This window comes from Hyaena hyaena, unplaced genomic scaffold (genome assembly GCF_003009895.1).
Source record: "Hyaena hyaena isolate Hyena2069 unplaced genomic scaffold, ASM300989v1 scaffold_834, whole genome shotgun sequence".
In the NCBI taxonomy this organism is placed as follows: Eukaryota; Metazoa; Chordata; class Mammalia; order Carnivora; family Hyaenidae; genus Hyaena; species Hyaena hyaena.
Window position 1 is genome coordinate 362,685 of NW_024081469.1, and position 19,001 is coordinate 381,685.

General features: G+C 36.3%; 1 long non-coding RNA gene across 2 annotated transcripts in view; it reads left to right on the forward strand.

Moving 5' to 3' along the window:
* LOC120222097 overlaps positions 1 to 19,001 on the forward strand; it is a 513,003-nt gene that overhangs the window by 217,010 nt on the left and 276,992 nt on the right. The gene's annotated exons all lie outside the window — the stretch shown is intronic.

Below are 19,001 nucleotides of genomic sequence, written 5' to 3' on the forward strand. Positions count from 1 at the left end.
TGAGAGAGAGAGAGAGAGAAAGAGAAAGAGAGTGTGTATATGAGCAGAGGAGGAACAGAGAGAATCGCAAGCAGGCTTCATGCTCAGTATGGGAGCCCCGAGCCAGACTCAGGGATCAATTCCACAACCGTGAGATCATGACCTGAGTCAAAATCAAGATTTGAATATTTAACCAACTGAGCCACCCAGGTGCCCCCAAATTAACCTATTCTACTTTGTCTTATTCTTGTTGTTAGAAGAACCAAAGAAAACAAAGTATCCTTCTGCTAAATTGCAGATTCCTTGGTGGTATGGATCACTCCCTTTTAACACCATAAAGAAAGTCATACCTAGTTGTAGGCACTGGAGATAGAGATCTAAACAAGAAAACCCTGGAGGCTCAGTTGGTTGGCTAAGGTAATGATCTAATGGTTCATGAAATCGAGTTCAGGGTTGGACTCTTTGTGCTCAAAGCACGGAGCCTGCTTGGGATTGTCTCTCTCCCTTTCTTTCTGCCCCTCCTACACTCGTGCATGCTCTCTCTCTCAAAACATTTTAAACAAGAAGACCCTGATCCTGTACCTAATGGAGCTGATACAATGGTGGGTTGTTAGTGTGTGTGTATGTGAAGAGATCATAAGCAATTTCGAGTTCACAAATACATAAATAAGATAGGTTTAGAAAATAGTATGTGCTATTCAAGAAGTACAACAACAAAAAATAGGATGAAGAATGGCTGTGGGGTGGGGAGTGCTCATGAGTGGACTTTCTGAGGAAATAATACCAGAACTAAATTAATGCTGAATAACATGAAGGATCTCATCAAGGGAAGATCTGGAGTATGAGAAAATCGATCTTTATATTCTTACAGGTTACTCAAGATTGTGCTCCTAAGGTGTATATGTATTAGAGTAGAGGAGCAAGGGGATGCATGCCCTGTCTGTGAGCTATTAATAATCTATAATTAAGTAAGAAGTAGGCTTCAGGGGCAACCAGTTGCTTCTGCTCTTTATCCTGATAGTAAACACAGCAACAATAAGTACTCGGAAATGAACTAAAAATGCTCAACTGTATCTCCTTAAAATTTAACAAACTTGCTGTTTATGAAAAACAAAGTTGGTTTGGTCACAGAGGGACTGGATTCATCTCCACTCTTAGCTGTCCTTGTCAGTTCCATTGCATGCTCTGGTGCCAGGAATCGGTAGAGGAAGCACAGGGATTCTTGAACCATCATTTATCCTTTTGGTAAATCATTTTTTCTAGGAGTAACATCACCCCCTTACCTCTTTCTCTGTGTATGCAGGCTGTAAGTGAAAGTGGAAGGTCAAACTGAGTATCTTTAGATTTAATTTTTTTCTAAGTATTACTCTCATAGCAGGCCAAGATTTAGCACAGAAATTTTTAGGAATACATAATTATTTTTCCATTTTAGGTGAGAACAGGGAATCTATTCTTTTCAACTTTACTTTCATTCCAAAGTAGAAATTTCTCCAAATGCTTCATTCAAAATTAAATTGTTTATTTCTAAGTAGACAAGGACGTGTGGTGGTAAATTATTGAAATTGGTGAGATTTGATTGAATTTTCCTGAGTTTAATGTGTCTAATCAACATTACACTCACAGCATTATTATTTTCCCATTGCTTGTTGCTGTAGCCGATGACAGCATTACCATGACCCAGGCTGATAACTATATGAAAAAACGAACAAGGAAGTAGACAGTCTACTGTGGGTATTTGAAAAATTGAACCAAATAACATTTTCAGAAATGATTAAGTTTTTAGATGAGAGGGATTAATTTTTTTTCCACCAGAGAAACTAAATAATCCCTTAACACAATTTTTGATTGGCTTTATCTCCATTCCAATTTATAAACCAAACTATGATGTGATTGGTAACACAACATTATTATCAGTTATACCATTGAATGAATCATGGTTCTGTTCTTATCACAATGATGGCAACCAGAAATGGAAGAAAGAACTAGTTTCTCAGAAAAAACACAGTACAAACTTTCCACTATATAACTTAAATGAGTATATTATTTGTCATCCAAACCATGACTGAGAGATTTTACTTTTAAAAACAACTGTCTAAGCAACAAGAATATTAAGTCGCAATGGAAGGTCATTATCATACTGCAGCTTCAGATACCACAAATTGAAAAGATACTGAGCACTTCTTATAACTTGCAATCATGCACTAAAATGTTATTATAGAATATTATGTCCTTTTAAAGAGTGTGTATGGTAATATATGCCTGAAGTTTTAAACCATTTTTGACATTTTGTTCTACTCAAGGTGTATATGTGAGAGCATATATCAATGACAAATTCAGGAAAACAGCTGGGCCAAGGTTAGAAGTTGGCAGTAAAGCATTTAAGAAATACATTTCTGATCAGTTTTGTTTGGCATATTTCAACACCTGAGACCTGTTGAGACCCAGAAGCACTACTTGTACAGAGAGTATATTTAGATATTCAACTTGTCAAAATTTTCAGCAATATACATGGTTTTCTGTCATCATAAAGACATGAATAGAGTTTGTCTACAAAGTACCAAATAGAGATTTGTTCACTGTAGTAGCTATAGATGCACAAAGTAGGTATTGAAATCTCAAACATATTTATCCACTATTCTGTAGTGGATTCTTAAAACATACAAATATAAACTGTAGAATTATAAGATAATTTACATACTATTTTTCTAATGCAATTCAGTTATTTTACAGATGAGGACATGGAAATAGCGAATAGGTCTTGAAAAGTACTGAGGGAGGGATTGAGCCATTTGGGACTCTATTTCCTTATACCCTATAACACTGAGTAGTCATTTTTGCTGGTTTTACCTTTAAAATGCATGCACATGGTAAAAAAATTTTGAAAATAAAATGGCACATAAGGATATAAAATGAAAAATATTTCTTCCTCAACTTGTAGTGCTATTACCAGAGTTAAACAGGTCCAAGTGTACTTCTGTACAAAAATGTGCCAACATACCTTCATTTTAAAAACAGAGGGGAAAAACAAATAAATAAAAATGAAGAGAAAATCATATCATTCCAGTTTTCCATGTATTTTGTTTGTTTTCTTAATACTATATCTCAAAGATTTTCTGGTATTTATACTACAGTATATTATGCTATATCATCTTTTTTAATCGCTGCCTAGTATTTTCATTTTATAGATATAACAAAATGTATTTAAATGCTGGCTAATTCAGGGAACTTGGTTATTTCCAATTTCTTTTCTATTAAAAAAATATTACAATAAACAGCCTTCTACATATATTTTGTGCTCATTTTAATATACATAATATAATCTCCTAGAATATTTGCATAATTAAAATATTTATGGCTATTAAAATTTTTCCCACATAAACACTGTTCTTTTTTTTTTTAAGTTTATTAATTAGAGGGAGAGAGAGAGAGACAGACTGTGCATGCAAGTGGGGGAGGGGAGGAGAGAGAGAATCCTAAGCAGATTCTGTTAGCACAGAGCTGGATGTGGGGCTCGAACCCATGAACTGTGAGATCATGACTTGAGCTGAAATCAAGAGTCTGACGGCTTAACTGACTGAGCCACCCAGGTACACCCCCCTCTTATAAACATTGTTCTAATATATACTTCTAACAGCAGTGTATGAGAATTCCTTCTTTTCCACAACCTCACCAAAACTGAGTTGGAACAACTTTTTTTAATCTGAAAACTGAAAATGATACTTTATCATTATTTTGATTTGCTTTTTTTAATTTATAAATTAGATTTTGAAATATTTAAAAAATTTACTAGTATTTGTATTTCTTTTTCTGTGAATTGGCTATTATTTTTCTTCCTTTTTCTGTAGAGGTTTTTATAAAATCTTTTATTGATGTATATAACCAGTTGGTATATTATGGAAAATAACACTTCCTATAAGGGGTGTTTAAAATATTTTTGTTTTGGGGACACCTGGGTGGCCCAGTTGCTTAAGTTTCTGATTCTTGATTTCTGATCAGATCATGATCTCACAGTTCGTTTGGGGCTATCATTTAGGGCCTACTTGGGATTCTCTCTCTCTTTCCTACTCTCTGCTCCACCCCTGCACACTCTTGCTTGCACATTCTCTCTCTCCCTGTCAAAATAAGTAAATAAACTTTAAAAAAATAATAAAAATTAAAATATTTTTTAGTTTTGAATTTGCTTTTTGACTTTTACTATCGTCTTTTTCTGTGGCTCTGTTTATCCGTTATTTCCTTTATGATATAGAAAGCTATCAAAAATTATGCATATTTTTATAGTATATTGGTGATTGAGTCTTTCAATATTTACATCTTTAATTCAACAAAAATTTATTTTCATGTATTATATATTTTAAAAGTATTTATTAACACTTATTTTGGGACATGAAAATAACTTTTTTATTTCATTACTTGAAATAAAAAAGTCATTTTTTTGTCCCCTGAACTTTTTAGGAAGGCACTAAAGCACTAAGGCAAAAAAAAAAGAAAAAAAAAAACTAGAATAAGAACTAAAATGTCAAAATTGGCATATTTTTCTTTTATTTATCAATCACTGACGCCTGTTGTTTATGACATAGGAAAATCCCAAGAAACTTTTTTACTTGTGAGAATAAATTATTGTATTTTGATAATTCAAGCAATGATTAAATCAATGAAAGCATCATAGAATAAATCAAACCCCTAGCGAGATACTTTTAACAATAATTCCAGTTCATATGGTAATGTTAATTTTACTTAAGAGAAGCACTTACTTATCAGTAAGACCTTATAACTGTACAAATAAAATCAAAATGTGAACATCATAATTTAAGCAGGATGCACAAGGCAGGTAATAAATAGATATATTTGTACCTCGAAAAGTTCCCTTCGGGTCACCTTCATTACCCAAGGATATTTACTTTGTCTGGTTTTCTAAGCTTAAAAAGCAGTTTGAAGACTAGAAAGGCTCTGATGGGTGACATTTTTGAAAGTTTGTAAGTTAAGTAAATTAAGCTAGAAAAGTGGACAATTTAGCAATAAAAGAATATTATTCAATTTAACAGCTATTCTAGTCATGATTGGAATTGACAAGGAGAGACATAAGGACAGGTGAGATGTGAAGTCTAACTGAAGGAGAGGAATCAGGAAATGTGATTTAACTTTTTTCTACCCTTTATTTTTAATAGAATGTTCATTTTTATATTGTAAAAGTAATACATTAGTCTGGTAAAACTATTGGGAAAACACATAAAAAGCAGAAAAGAAGACAATAAAATCACCCTTGATATTACTGTTGTCACATAGAAAAAGATCATTATTAACATTTTGTTGTGTTATGTATGTGTGCTTGCAAAAACATAGGATTATACTCTGCATGATTGTGGATTTTGATTGTTCAACTGGCAATATATTGTAAATGTTTGTGTTAATAAATAAATTTTCTGTGGCATGATTTTTTGTTTATTTTATAGTATTCCACTCAATGGATGTGTTATAATAATTTAGCCAATCTCTTACTCTTGGATATGTAAGTTGCTTCCAGTTTTTCTCTATTAAAAATAACATATGGAGCTCCTGGGTAAGCATCTGACTTTGGGTTAGGTCATGATCTCATGATTCCTGAGTTTGAGCCCCACATCGGGCTCTGTGCTGATGGCTTGGAGCCAGCAGCCTGCTTTGGATTCTGCATTTCTCTCTCTCTCTCTCTCTGTCTCTCTCTCTCTCTCTCTCTGTCTCTTTCTTTGCCCTTCCCCTACTCACTCTCTTGTCTGTCTCTCCTTCTCTCAAAAATAAATAATATTAAAGGAATTAACAACTATATAACATGATGAATGTCATTGTGCACACATTTTTATGAACATCTTTGATTATATGTTTTGGAGAAATTACTATAAGCGGAATAGTAGAGTCACAGATATATGCGTTTTTCAAACTTTTGATGCATTTAGCTATACCACTTACCTGTTGTTGCAGCTTGGTCAGCATCCTCTGCAAGTGTCTAGTCATATCTTAATCAGTTCTTGATATGTAATTTTATATGGCTCAAAGAAAAACTATCAGTGATCTAGGGAGTGTGAGCACAGAGAGGTAGGAGGAGGTCAAGCAGAGTTAAGTGATGTTTTTGTCTAGGAGATGTTGCAGGTGGCCACAGGTTAAGGAGAGCAGCTCCAAAAGGAACTTGCATTTTCAGAAGCGGCTCAGAGTCTGAATGTTAACTTGGCACAGTTGAAATGTCCCTATTTGCTTTGAGGCAATGGTCTGACCTCTCAGGCACACCCCATGTATTCAGTGATTGAGACCACTTACTCATACTAATCATTGCACACGGAAAATACATAAAAGATTTGTATTCATCACTCAATATATTTTGCTCCTCAAGTGTCATGAAACATTCAGGGTATATTAACTGGCAAATGCACACCTGGAGTATGTTACTTAGCTTTAGAAACTGCTAATTTAAAAAAATCAAATATTTAATTTTGAGGAAAAAAATCAGTTTTGGATTTTGAGCATATATATCATCTTTCATTTTGGCCCAATTAACCCAGCAGGTGTGTGCAAATTAGGTCACTACTTTGTCACCGTGGTAACATGCTTTGGGGAGGTGGATCTTAACCACCTCCAACACAGGTGATGTTGGCTGAGTTAGTATTAGGAGATGCTTTACAAACAAACAAGGCAGAATTTAATCTGGCGGAGCGTAGAAAATAGGTCTGATGCGGGTACCAACAGATAATATTCTATGACATGAAAAATAAGTACAATCTCAAATCTATATCAACAAGAGATAGCTAATGAACCTTAGAAACAGAACTTTCACATAAAACTTAACTGACAATCGCGAGGTGATGGCCTCAGTCTGTCATGGAGTAAAGGGAGGGGGTCAGGGTCAGGTTCCCTGGAATTTAGGAATATTTTGAGCTAAGACATGGTTTTCAGCTGATCAGCACCTTCCTTTCCCCTCATTATAGGGACTAAAATCTAGTCAGTACCTAGGGGTTTTTAAAAGAATGGTGTCTAATCATTTGTTTTAAATGCTATTTTGGATCATTATTTGGAATTGCTTATGGGTTAGGAAGTTGGCAGACTTGGTCTACGCCGGCACTCCAGAATTAATACAAGTCTCTAACTCAGGCTTCTTCTCACCAGGTGGAAAAATCAGACATGCTTCAAGATCGCTGGTAGATATTGTACAATCTGTTTGGCTGCTGAAGTTTCCAAACCATGTGGGCATTCTGCAGCCCCACAGAGTGGTAGAATTTCTTCACTTATCACTGACAAGTTCACACTTCTTTTGGTCATTAAAATTGTAAATCTGTATTATCAGATGCAGAAAACAGGCCAAACTAATGATATTAGTTATATTTCCAAGAAAACACATCTTCTGTGACCTCTTTCAGCACCCACTTATGATTATATTTTCATTGAGCCTGTGGGGCCAATTCATATGTGACTTTATGCTTTTTAGTTCATCCTTCTATATTGCCTTATATCTGTATCGTTTGTTATAATTTTGAAGTATTTTCGTATACCATATTTCATTTTTTGTGGTATTTTACACATGGCATTTCAGAAACTCAAATCCCTCTAGTGTTTATTTTCAGTTGGTTGTGACCGCAGCTTTATTACTTATTTCATGTGTTTTCAATAGTTAATATTTACAAAACACTGAACAAACTCTTCAAGATTGCTTTCTATAATCTCCCTTTCCATGCGTCAAAGATGAGAGGTACAGAGAAGAGTCAAAGTGACTTACCCTGTGTCACAGAGTGTATGAATTCACTTTCAAAGGAGGATCAAGGACCCCTGGTTTCCAGTTCTTTTTTTTTTTCTTCTTGTCTTGTCTTATTTATTTATTTATTTTTTTAATTTTTTTTTTTTTTCTAGGAGAGAGAGAGAGAGAGAGAGACAGTGTGAGCAGGGGAGGGTCAGAGAGAGAGGGAGTCCCAGACTGAAACGGGCTTCAGGCTCTGAGCTGGCAGTCAGCACAGAGCCCGACGCGGGGCTGGAACCCACGAACGGTGAGATCATGACCTAAGCGAAAGTCGGAAGCTTAACCGACTAAGCCACCCAGGCGCCCCATTGTCTTGTCTTATTTAAATCTCCCAGTAGTATTCTGGGTTTGGAGACTTACAAAATGGTGCCATTACAAAGTGGAGAGACACGTGACTCAACTTTTTATCTCCCACTTCTCCTTCAGTGTATATTCTCTCCCTATATTCAAGTCTTCCTTTCCCATCTACTCCCCAGTGGATGCTGAAAACCTCTTCTTTTGAAGAGTTGGTTCATAACATAAAGAAAGCCCTGAAGTCTCAGTAAAATCTGTTCTTACTAAGGTTAAGAGTATGCATTTTTCACTAGAGAACAGGATGTCATATCTACCCTGAGTATTAGTGGAATAAGGCCTGTGGCAGCACAAATTAGCATCAGAACAGAGCTTTATCACAGTGGAATCCCAGGTGGATTTAGGAATAAGACTCAAAACAAAAATATGTGGAGGGACTGAATCCATCAAGTCTAATAAAGGAATTATAGTAGATTCAGGGAACTTGGACCCATGAATTGCAGTAACCAAGCTGGGGAGGAAATGGGCAGTTAAACAAAGTAGTGCTATATCTCTCATTATTTGATGAAATAATTTTTGCCCCTTTTAACTGGTATGTTGAAAAAAAAAGAAAACCTGGTATATTTGAAACAAAGAGCTTACACAGTCACTGAGCTGGTTGGTTTTTATACCTTCCTTTACTGAGTATTGTCCTTCAGTACAATACAGAGCCATTTCTTTGTTCTCACAAGCTAGCAGTTAAATTGTATGTAAATGTATGCAAATTAGATGCTGTCTAATAAAGAGAGTCATTAGATGGAAGAAATATTTAGTTTAGGGGAAAAAAAAAAAGCAGGTGTATTGTATAAAAGAAAATGTAAGGCTACAAAAAAGCCCAAACTTTTGTGGACAGTTATAGAAAAAAATTATTAAAATAGATTTTTAAAAGACTTACGTCTTCCTGACCTTTCCTTTGTGCTTATATATATGTGTGTGTTTTTTAAATATTTACATATAAAACTAGGGGATTGGCTTCCTTCCCAGAATTACTGGAAGCACCTTCACCAGGAACATTTGGACTTGAATAATCTCCACAGCAGCATTTTCTTTCTTGAATTAAATGAATTGTAAAATGGATGATTGGCTCAGGAACACTGACTGCTTATGTGGGTTCCTTTCCTTTAGGTTGAGAGGCTTCTGGCTCCACGGTGGGTAGCTTGCAACTGATGATCTTGGCTACTTTAAAGTTCCCCTTCCAAGCTACTCCACCACAGCCTTATAAATGCTACTGTAGGTTCCTTAAAAGAGACATAGACTATAAACTTCTTTAGAGGAATCAACAGTTCTTTTTGAGCTTGATTAATGCTATATTGAATGTTTAGCACAATACTTAGCACTTAGTAGGCACTCAAATTTATTTTTGAATGATTAAGTGAATGAGTAAGTAAAGAAAAAGTAATTTGACTTACGTTAAACATTTTAATGGTCAATAAAGTGGCTATGGGTATGTCAAACACCATTGTAGTCCCCAGCAAATAGTAAAGCAATTGCCCAGATTTGCATAGAGTAGTTACAGGTTAAGTGCACAGTGCAATACATACTTTACTGTCTAGTTTCTTCAAGCCCACAGTAACGAATGTGTCAAATGCTCACCATGTCCATCACTCATTGTGGCAGCTGTTGGGGGGGGGGTGGCAAAGATGAAGGAACCAAACACATACCTACTTAAAACATACTAAACTATACATAGTATAATTACAGCTAAAATATTATGGGAGCACCAGAAAAAAAAAAAAGGAGAGAGAGAGAAATTCTGACTGAAGAGTATCTGAGATGGTTTCCTGGAGGAAAGTGTTATTGAAGGAATCCTTTGAAGGTCATCAGAAGCAGATGGTTGGCCATGGTGGGTGGAGAAAAGGCAAGTTGCAGAATTCTCTAAGTTGCAGTACCAAGTTAATAGAAATATACTAGATTTTCTTCTATTATGAATTTTCAGCAACAGCTTGATTTTAACCTCTGTGGGAACACAAATGAGAGCTGTGATGGATAAATGAATGACAAAAGCTAAATTATAACTCCAAGTAAAAATTTTAATCACCTTCAGCTATTGGTGATTAAATATAAGGTAAAGTATGCAAAAAAGTTTTATAACTTTTTAATTCTAAGGCATTAAATATATAAAATTATTGTTCATAATGTTTAAGGTTGTCCATGGTATGTAATAAAATTTAGGGGATAAGAGGTTTAGAAACCTAGAATTGGGGAAGCTCATGTATAGGTAGTGCCTTACAGTTTACAAAGTACCTTCCTAAATTAATGTTTTATTTTATTATCACAGCAATCTTTGAGGTTTCAGAACTGCCCTTATTATTTCCATTTCACAAGTGACGGAACTAAAGTTCTGAGAAGTTAAGTGACTTCCCAAGGTCACAGGATAAATATCAGAGCCAGGTTTTCCTGAAAGGCTGTCCAATTCTTTTCATATACCTCATTATCACCCAGAAACAATGCATAGGATAGTTCCATAGCTATGTAAGAAGCATACATCCTGGGGGCACCTGGGTAGCTCAGTCATTTAAGTGTCCAACTCCTGGTTTCAGCTCAGGTCATAATGTCATGGTTCGTGGGATCAAACCTCATGTTGGGCTCCGTGCTGACGGTGCAGAGCATGCTTGGGATTCTCTTCCTCCCTCTCTCTCTGCCCTTCTTTGACTCACATGCCTGTGACCTCTCTCTCTCTCTCTCTCTCAAAATAAACACAAAAAATTAAAAAGTAGCCTATATCCTTGTTTTAATTTGATTCCCAACTTTTTTTTTTATCTATTTAGTTTTCTAGCCCCATGTTGTCCATGCTGATACAGCTAAAATATGCCAGACTGAAACCGAGGAATGCACACGTGGGCAAGAATGGTTATTTTGATAACTGATGTGGATATGAAAATCATGATGGGTCTATGGATTGAAAGCATTTTAATGTATTTTCTTGACTTTTGAGTAAAATAAAAGATTTCAATGTGAAGATGCAAAATATGCTGTACCGAACCCATCTTGGAGGTAACCAAAGGGCTGTGGGACTAACAGCTTTTGATATTACTTAGTGCTTATTATTGTTATTATTATTATTATTTCTTTTTAATTATGCAAAGTGCTAATCAGTTTGATTATGCACAGTGCTAATCAGGTTAATTATGCAAAGTGCTAATCAGTTCTTCTTGAAGCACACGAGGAGAGCAGAGGTGCTGGCGGTGAATGGCATTGGTTGATGGGGTAGTCACGGCAGTCATTCCTTATTAAGATAGGAGTAGACAAGATAGCAAGGGGGATTTATCCATAAAAATAAGGAGGAAAGGAGAGAGAACTATGAGCACACGAAAGACTGTGGTTTTGGCAGGACGGTGCTTACGCATCGAAAGCTGTTTTTCCCCCTGTTGCATAGTTTGGTTGGATAGTCTCTGCTATATTTTGAAGGCACTCATTTGAAGCCAAAAAGACTGCAGAGGGAAAGAAACAGAGTATTGTATAGCTAGACAAGTTGTCAAAACAACTTATTGTAGTTGGCAAGCACCAATTCCTGGGAGGACAGTAGAGGAAGTAGAATCTAATAGACCTATACATGAAAGAGGACATCAGTAAAGAGAATTGAACAATTAAAGGAGTGCCATTCTGATATAATAAACAGGGCCATCTCACCACCGCATTGTTAGTGGGATGGCCGTCTGTGTAGCATATTTTCTGAGATGAACTGAGGGCTTCTCGGTGCTGGCAGTGGTCTCTACTGAGGGCGGTGATGACGAATATGACAATAAGAGTTTTATGTAATAGCTCCTAGTTGTATCAGCTTTGTTGCTACAGAAATCAAAGTGAATTTTAATATTAACTTGCAGGTCTGTGCTTATTAAGCTGGACGACTTCCTGTGAAGATGAGTTTATAGCAATATGTTCATATATTTTTATAGAACAATGACCATGGAGCTCCCCTAGGAAAGCCCTTTTTATCCATTCCTCCTGTTCTAGTCCGTGGTTTGGTAAGCTATCAGTGAAATGCTGCTATACCTACTTGTTTGAATGTATTCAAAGAGCAGAAAGCATTTCAGGATTACTAAGTGAATACTCTTTTTTTTTTTTTTTTTTTTTAAAGAAATGTGTTCAGTCCATGTGACTTTTCCTTTACTCTGGAAATTGGGCAGGAGATTTATAAGTCATTTATAAGAAGGGTCTGCTTCCCCCTTTACAGCCTGATAAACTGAGTATTTATGTACTTTTCAGGCCTCTGCCTAAGTACAACTCATCTTCACAAATGCCTGTAGTGAGCCTGATTTCTAGAAATGTCCAAATAATGGTAAGACTCCTGCAGAGGCAAAGTCATGGGTGATGTCTTCAGAGTAGGGCATATCAATGAGGGATTTGTCCAGACAGCACTGGTATTCGAATAAAGATAGGCCTTCAGTTTTCATTTTTATTTTACCCAGGACCAATTTCATTTTAAAATATGAAGAGAATGTCATAAATCTTTGGTTTCCAAGGAGAGTCTGGAAAGGAATAGATTGTGAGAGGACAGCGCCCACAAATTGAGAAAGCCTGTTGGGGGCCCTTTGAAAATTTGGCTGGAAAATTCTGTTATAAGCAGTCCTTCTGCTCAGCTTCATAAGAACATGGTTTTAGAAATGAAACACTGCTTCTGTGTTCCCCACCCCCCCAAACTAAGATAAAGATGACATGTTTGTATTACAACTTTATCAAAAATCTTTTATTTCTTGATAAATTTAAAAAATTCCCAATGATTCTACCCAAGGACACTTTGCCAGTTCCACTCATTGACGGTATACTAAACTCTTGATTTCTGATGAAGTCATTTGAAAGCAAAGACCTTGCTATGCAAGGCATTTTAAGAGGTTTCTAGAAGGTTTCAAGGAGAAAATGATGTGAACCAAATGGCAAACAAAAATTAATTTAGCTAATATGTCTAAACTCCTGATTAATTACACACTTGCACCCACATCACACATACACTCCCACATACAGACCCACTTATCCCTTCATGAAACTAATACTGTTTTATAAAATGTGTACTGTGTGCTGATAACAGTACCATTTACCGTCCCGAATAATGGAGATGCAATTATTCAAAAAGAAACAAGTATCCAGCATTATGGAGCTCACCCACACAGGACAAGATGGTATTTTTCTCATGATCTGCAGACTTAAGAACAATGAGTTTATACTTGATTCCTTCTCAAAACTTTTCTCCTTAGTAATCTATATGATTCAATTAGCTAGCATTAGTATCTTTATATTTGCAAAATAAGAAGTTGCACTAGATGGTTTCCAAGGTATCTTCATTTCAAACATGCTATGCTAGAGTTATTTAGCTAATGTGATTTTACTATAAAATGAATTTATTCTCTGTTACCATAGAGAGCTTTAGGTTCATACACGGTCTCAGAGTTTGATCTTTGAGAAAATAAGGTAATTTTTGGCTAATTCTGTGGACACAGCCTCCTTGGATTTAGGTCAAAATGGAATATATAAAGAGTGGACTTTAGAATCCACTCTTACTGAGTTTGAATCCTGGCTCTTTCAGTTACTAGCTGAGCAAGTCATAACTGCTTTGAGCCTCTGTTTCCTCATAGTTCCACCTCACAGGGTGGTTATGAGTATTAGTTGAAATAAACTATATAAATCACTGAAGTCAATGCCCAGCAGCACCCTGGAGCATAGCTTTGCTCCATAGTCAGTCCCTTTTTCATTTCTGGCAACTGTGGCCTTTCTGGCTCTTGCTACCAAAAATATCTTGAACTAATTCAACTTCCTTTCCCCAAGCTGCTTTTTCTTGCATTAAGCCTGTACTTCAATTAACTCAGTATTTTTTCTCCCATTACATCTTTATAGTTTATTTCTCCTTGCTCTCCTTCTTATGTACGTTGACTGTTTGCCTGCTTTTTCTGAGTCAGTTTTGGTGTACTTATATTTACCATACGTAATAAAGCCTTGATTACAACAACAACAAAAAATATGTACAATTATTACCAAGTCAATTATACAGATATATGCTATGTCAGAGATGGACTATAGCTGTTTATGTTTTTGACTTCCTGACCATACTGGAAACTTATTGAGGGCAAGGATAAGTGTCTTTAATTTGTGTATTCCTAATATTTATCATGTGCTCTACCAAGAGGAATCCCACAAGCTAACAAGGGGCAAGAGTTTTAAAGCAGTAACACATATGATCTATGAGTGGGAAAGTGCTGAGGAAGAGAAGATATTGAAGGCTTTGTGTAGTAGATACTGGGAAGGCTTCCAAGAGCAGGTAATGTCTGGGTTTGACCTTTAAAAAAAGTTCTTCTTTTTCCTGGAGGAAAGAGGGAAGAAAATGTACATTTTATGCAGGGATAAGAACTTATGTGTACAAAGAATTGATTGGTGGCAGGAAAGTAGGGGATCAGGTGACAGAAGGGAAATCTAGAAAGGTAAATTGGGAGCATATTATGAAGTTCCTACAAGCTGTTTAATGTTTGTGTGAATAACCTTTGCTTTCCAACATGAGTGTATTTTGGTGGTTAGGAGAACAGTGTGTTGCAAGAATATGGATATTAGCTTTTTTTTATGTGTGAAGAAAGAAATGGTGAGATTTAGCAATCAAAGAATTCAGGGAAAAAACAATGAGAGATCATGTCAGAAAGAAGGTCTGAATTCTAGTCCAAGCTGGATTCCATACTTGCTTTATGACCTTAAATAATTCACTTCATCTTCCTGAACCATGCATGTATCCTTTAACATCACTTTCTACCTCTCATTTAAATGTATATGAGTTTAAGTCACTTCTGTTGATTATAATTAAAGAGGGCTCTTACTTTGGATGGTTTGGATTTCAGAACTTGAAAACGATGGTCTTTTTTAATGGGAAAAATGAATTCTGTACTAGTAATACATTTAGGTTAAGCCAGAGGATATTTGGGAAGAAAAGGAAGATGAATAAGAACAATTCTGTTTTGACCAGAAGAAGGTGAAATGGACTTCTAAAAATAAAAATTAAATTATGGCTATCAGAAGACTGTACAGAGGCAGAGATACTGAAAAATGGGTTTATTGATTTTTGCATTTGGGGCATAGACATAGATAGACCCATAGACCTAAAGAAAAAAAGAGGCCAGGGAGTAACCTAACTTCCCTATCCTGTGTGTTAACTGCTGTGACTGATAACTAATCAAAATATGAGATGGGAAATGAGATGTGAAAGGATTTAAAAAGAAGACAGTGGCAAGTGGTTTACAAAACTTTGAGGCCTGCATATTTTCATATGAGTACTCATATCCCTTGACTTTCTTCTATCACATAAGAAAATTCTTCTCAGTTCCCCTCCTTCCCTTCCTTCTAAGAATTCTGATCATGCTGGTGAAGTGTCAAGACTTTGGTAATGTAGAACCAGGGGAATGGAAAACCACTAGAAAGTGATCTTGGCTGGGGGGGACGGGGGGCAGATGACTTGTAGAGTGGCAAGAGTTTACTAGAGTAAGAGGACAAGAACAGAAACTGGAAGAACAATGGGAAGAGCAAAGGGGTGGGGGATGCTTGTGAGGGAAAGACAGGATGGAGAGAGGACTGGGCTGGGAGGTGAAAGTGAACAGAGAGAGATGCTAAGGCACTGTTTGTGTCCATATTCAATGTGGCCAAGACAAAGCGGAGGGGTTCTTCTCTCCCTCTTTTTGGTGTTTTGTTTTGTTTTGAGAAACTAAATAAAATGGACTGTTGTTTTTTCTTTTGTTTGTTTTGTTTCTTAGTGTGTTTCTCTCCTTGACAGTTTTTTTAAATCAAAATTAGGTAAAACATAGGCCACAATTTTGTTCTCACATTCCTACCTCCATCACCAACACAGTGCAGTGGAGAAGTGAGGCTCAGAATTATCCCAGTGTTCAGGAATCTGTAGACTTCTGCGATTTGTGCTCTGTGTATCAGTTGTTCTTAATGTTAAGTTTAACCCCAGAAAAATATAGGAGACAAAGGTTGATGGTCAACCAGTATGTGATCCATATCAGAGGGCAGTTCCCTCAAGATGGCTTAATTTCTAGTACATTTCACCTATGTGCATATCTTCATTCATGCTTTTTTACTTGTGAGGGGTCAGCTCTGCAAAGCAATTTCATATTAGCCACAACAACTTCATGCTTAGCTTCAGAGGAAAAAACTCTAGATCTCAGGTACTATTATGATTTGGAGTAATCTTTGGAGGAGTAGAAGGGCAATTAATCAAAATTCCCATAAGAAATGATAGCAACTAAACATTATCCAATGAAACACTGTTAGTTGTTGTTATTTAGGAATTAGATATGGTTCAACCAGGATAACTGTTGAGTCATGAAATCATTCTCTATAAAACTGACTAGTGACATATGTGGACATACTTCAGTTGATGTGTCTAGGAACTTGGTGCCACCCAAGGGCTGGGATTTCCAGGTCTGTGTGAAGACTTCTTGACATAAATAACATCTTTTATAAGGTGAGTTGTGTACATTATCTAACATCCATTTGGGAAACTTGGTTTTGGTTTTACTTTTGGCATTTAAAAAAAAAAAAAAGAACAGTTTAATAAATCAGCATTTATTTTATTATTTTTAAAAAGGAATTCCCACTGGATTATGTCACATTAAACATATGGCTACACAAAGATTAGAAAAGCTGTGGCCATCAGTAATAAATATTGGTAATAACACTGATAGAATTTCACACATGCAGTTTAATGTGCGAAAAGTAAGAAAGACTTCCATAGAACTCAGATAAGGAAATAGGCTTGTTTTTTAACAAAAGTATAAATGAAGACATTTGTTATTAAAATGGTAGCCTTTGAAATTGGCTTCCTGCTTTCACACAAGAGGAAACACTTTAAGTCAGGTGATTTTTTTTTTCCTCTGATGAGAATGAAAAACAATCAAAACAATCTATACACATTTTATTATGAAAAAAACCTTGGAAGAATTCTATTGACATAAGCTAATGCAAGATGAGGATTTGTTTATTAGAAAGTGTTTTTCAGGTCCTCTTCTGTTGACCGTGTGCAACTGGCATAAACAAAGATCTTGTGTATGGTAAAGGATTTACATTCCTTTGCATGTTTAGCCATTCTTTAGCAGGACTTATTTTTCTGTGTATTGACCACACTCCTCAGGTCTTTGTACAATTACGTGTTCATCAGCAGTGGCAACGTTTGAGTGTGCAGTAAAGGTTCCTTAGTTAAAGTAGCCAAAAGAATAGAAATATTCATTGTATTGGTTTCGGTGCTTTGGGCCAAATGCGTTTGCTCAACGAGAGTCCCACTGCACAGGACAAAATGCTGTGTTCAGAAGACATGCAGGCAGCTGAAGAGTCAAGAAAAGCCACACTGGTTTTTGTGCAGGGAGGGCCTGGCTTTTCATCTGCCTGGGAAAGGAACAGGCCCTATTGCCAGTTGCCAAGCGTTCTAATGCTGAGAAGTATGTCAGTTATGGTTACTCTGGGGATTTGGGTGACAATAAGCACTTTTCCTTGAGAAAATCAGCATAGATGGCCACACATTGGAATTGTACAAATTGCTTTTATTTTCTATTTTCTTTAACAATTAAATTTGTGTTTCCTTCTTTTTCCCAGCTGTTGCAGCTTCCTTGTTTTTTAGCTCAGATGATGGGAGAAAAACATGTTCTCTTTAAGAGAAAAGCCCACTTATTATCTCCTGTATGGACTTATTGAGGTCATGTTACTGGCTAGCTCTAATGGAATCATGGTATTTAGAAGGAGACGTTCAGGGAGAGGTGTTCATGAGTGATGGCCACAGTGGATCGGAGTAATTAAATCAGTATTTCAAGGGTATCAGTGTAAATCACATGCATTCAGAAACTTGAACATGCCATTTTTAGGATGTTTGTAGCTGAAAAACTTGGGGCCCTAACCTGTTCCATAGAGATGTCTTTTTATTCCCCATAGTTGATAGCCGTGAACAAAGTACATATGTAGGAGTTGGATTGGTTGGATTAGTGGACTGTAAATCAGGCATTAAACAAACCTGACCTTTTCTGTCAATTCTTTCACTTTCCCTATAACCTTTTACCTCTAAGGAGAAGTCCACTTCTGTATTCCCACTGAGTTTGCTGTTGTGGTAGAGCCAAAATTCCCTGCCAGGTTACTTAGGAAAAGATGTAAGTAGCTTTTATTCTAGATGTCCATATCAAATCAGTCTCTTTACCATCTCTTAATTTACACAAAGAAGCTAAACATCTGACCTGCTGCAAATTGTGTTTTAACAGTGCTCCCCCCCTTTTTTTCTTTCATAGTTTATTGTCAGGTTGGTTTTCATATAACACCCAGTGCTCATCCCAACAAGTGCCCTTATCCATGCTCATCACCCCCCTTCCTCTCTCCCCCCCACTCCTTTTTTAAGAGCCCAGGGCCCACAGACTATTCATCTTCCTCCTCTGCATTGATCTTTGGCTCTCATTATTGAAGGAGGCTTTGTCCTCTTATAATTTCTCTTATGTTGGCTTTTCTTGGGAAAGCAATTTAAGAAGCATTTATTGACTATTTCTGTATGTCAGATACTAGGCATTTTATATGCCACATTGGTCAAGGTTCTGCAGAGAAACAGAACTAATAGAATATATGTGTGTGTATGTGTGTGTGTGTGTATACAAACAATACATGAACATATATATATGTGTGTGTATATATATACACACACACAATACATGAACCAATAGGAGATGAACCAACAACATACAGAGTTGTCTTTATACATATATGATATTATTTTATTTTAAGCCATTAGTTCACATAATTATAAAGACTGATAACTCCTAAGATCTGCAGTTGGCAAGCTGGAGACCCAGGAAACCAATGGTGTGGTTTTAGTCCAAAGGTCAGTAGGCTCAATACTCAGGAATGATCAGTGTTTTAGTTAGAATCCAAGAAAGGAAAACCCTGATGTCCCAGCTCAAAGACAGTAAGTTAGAGGGATTTCTTTATTACTCCAAGG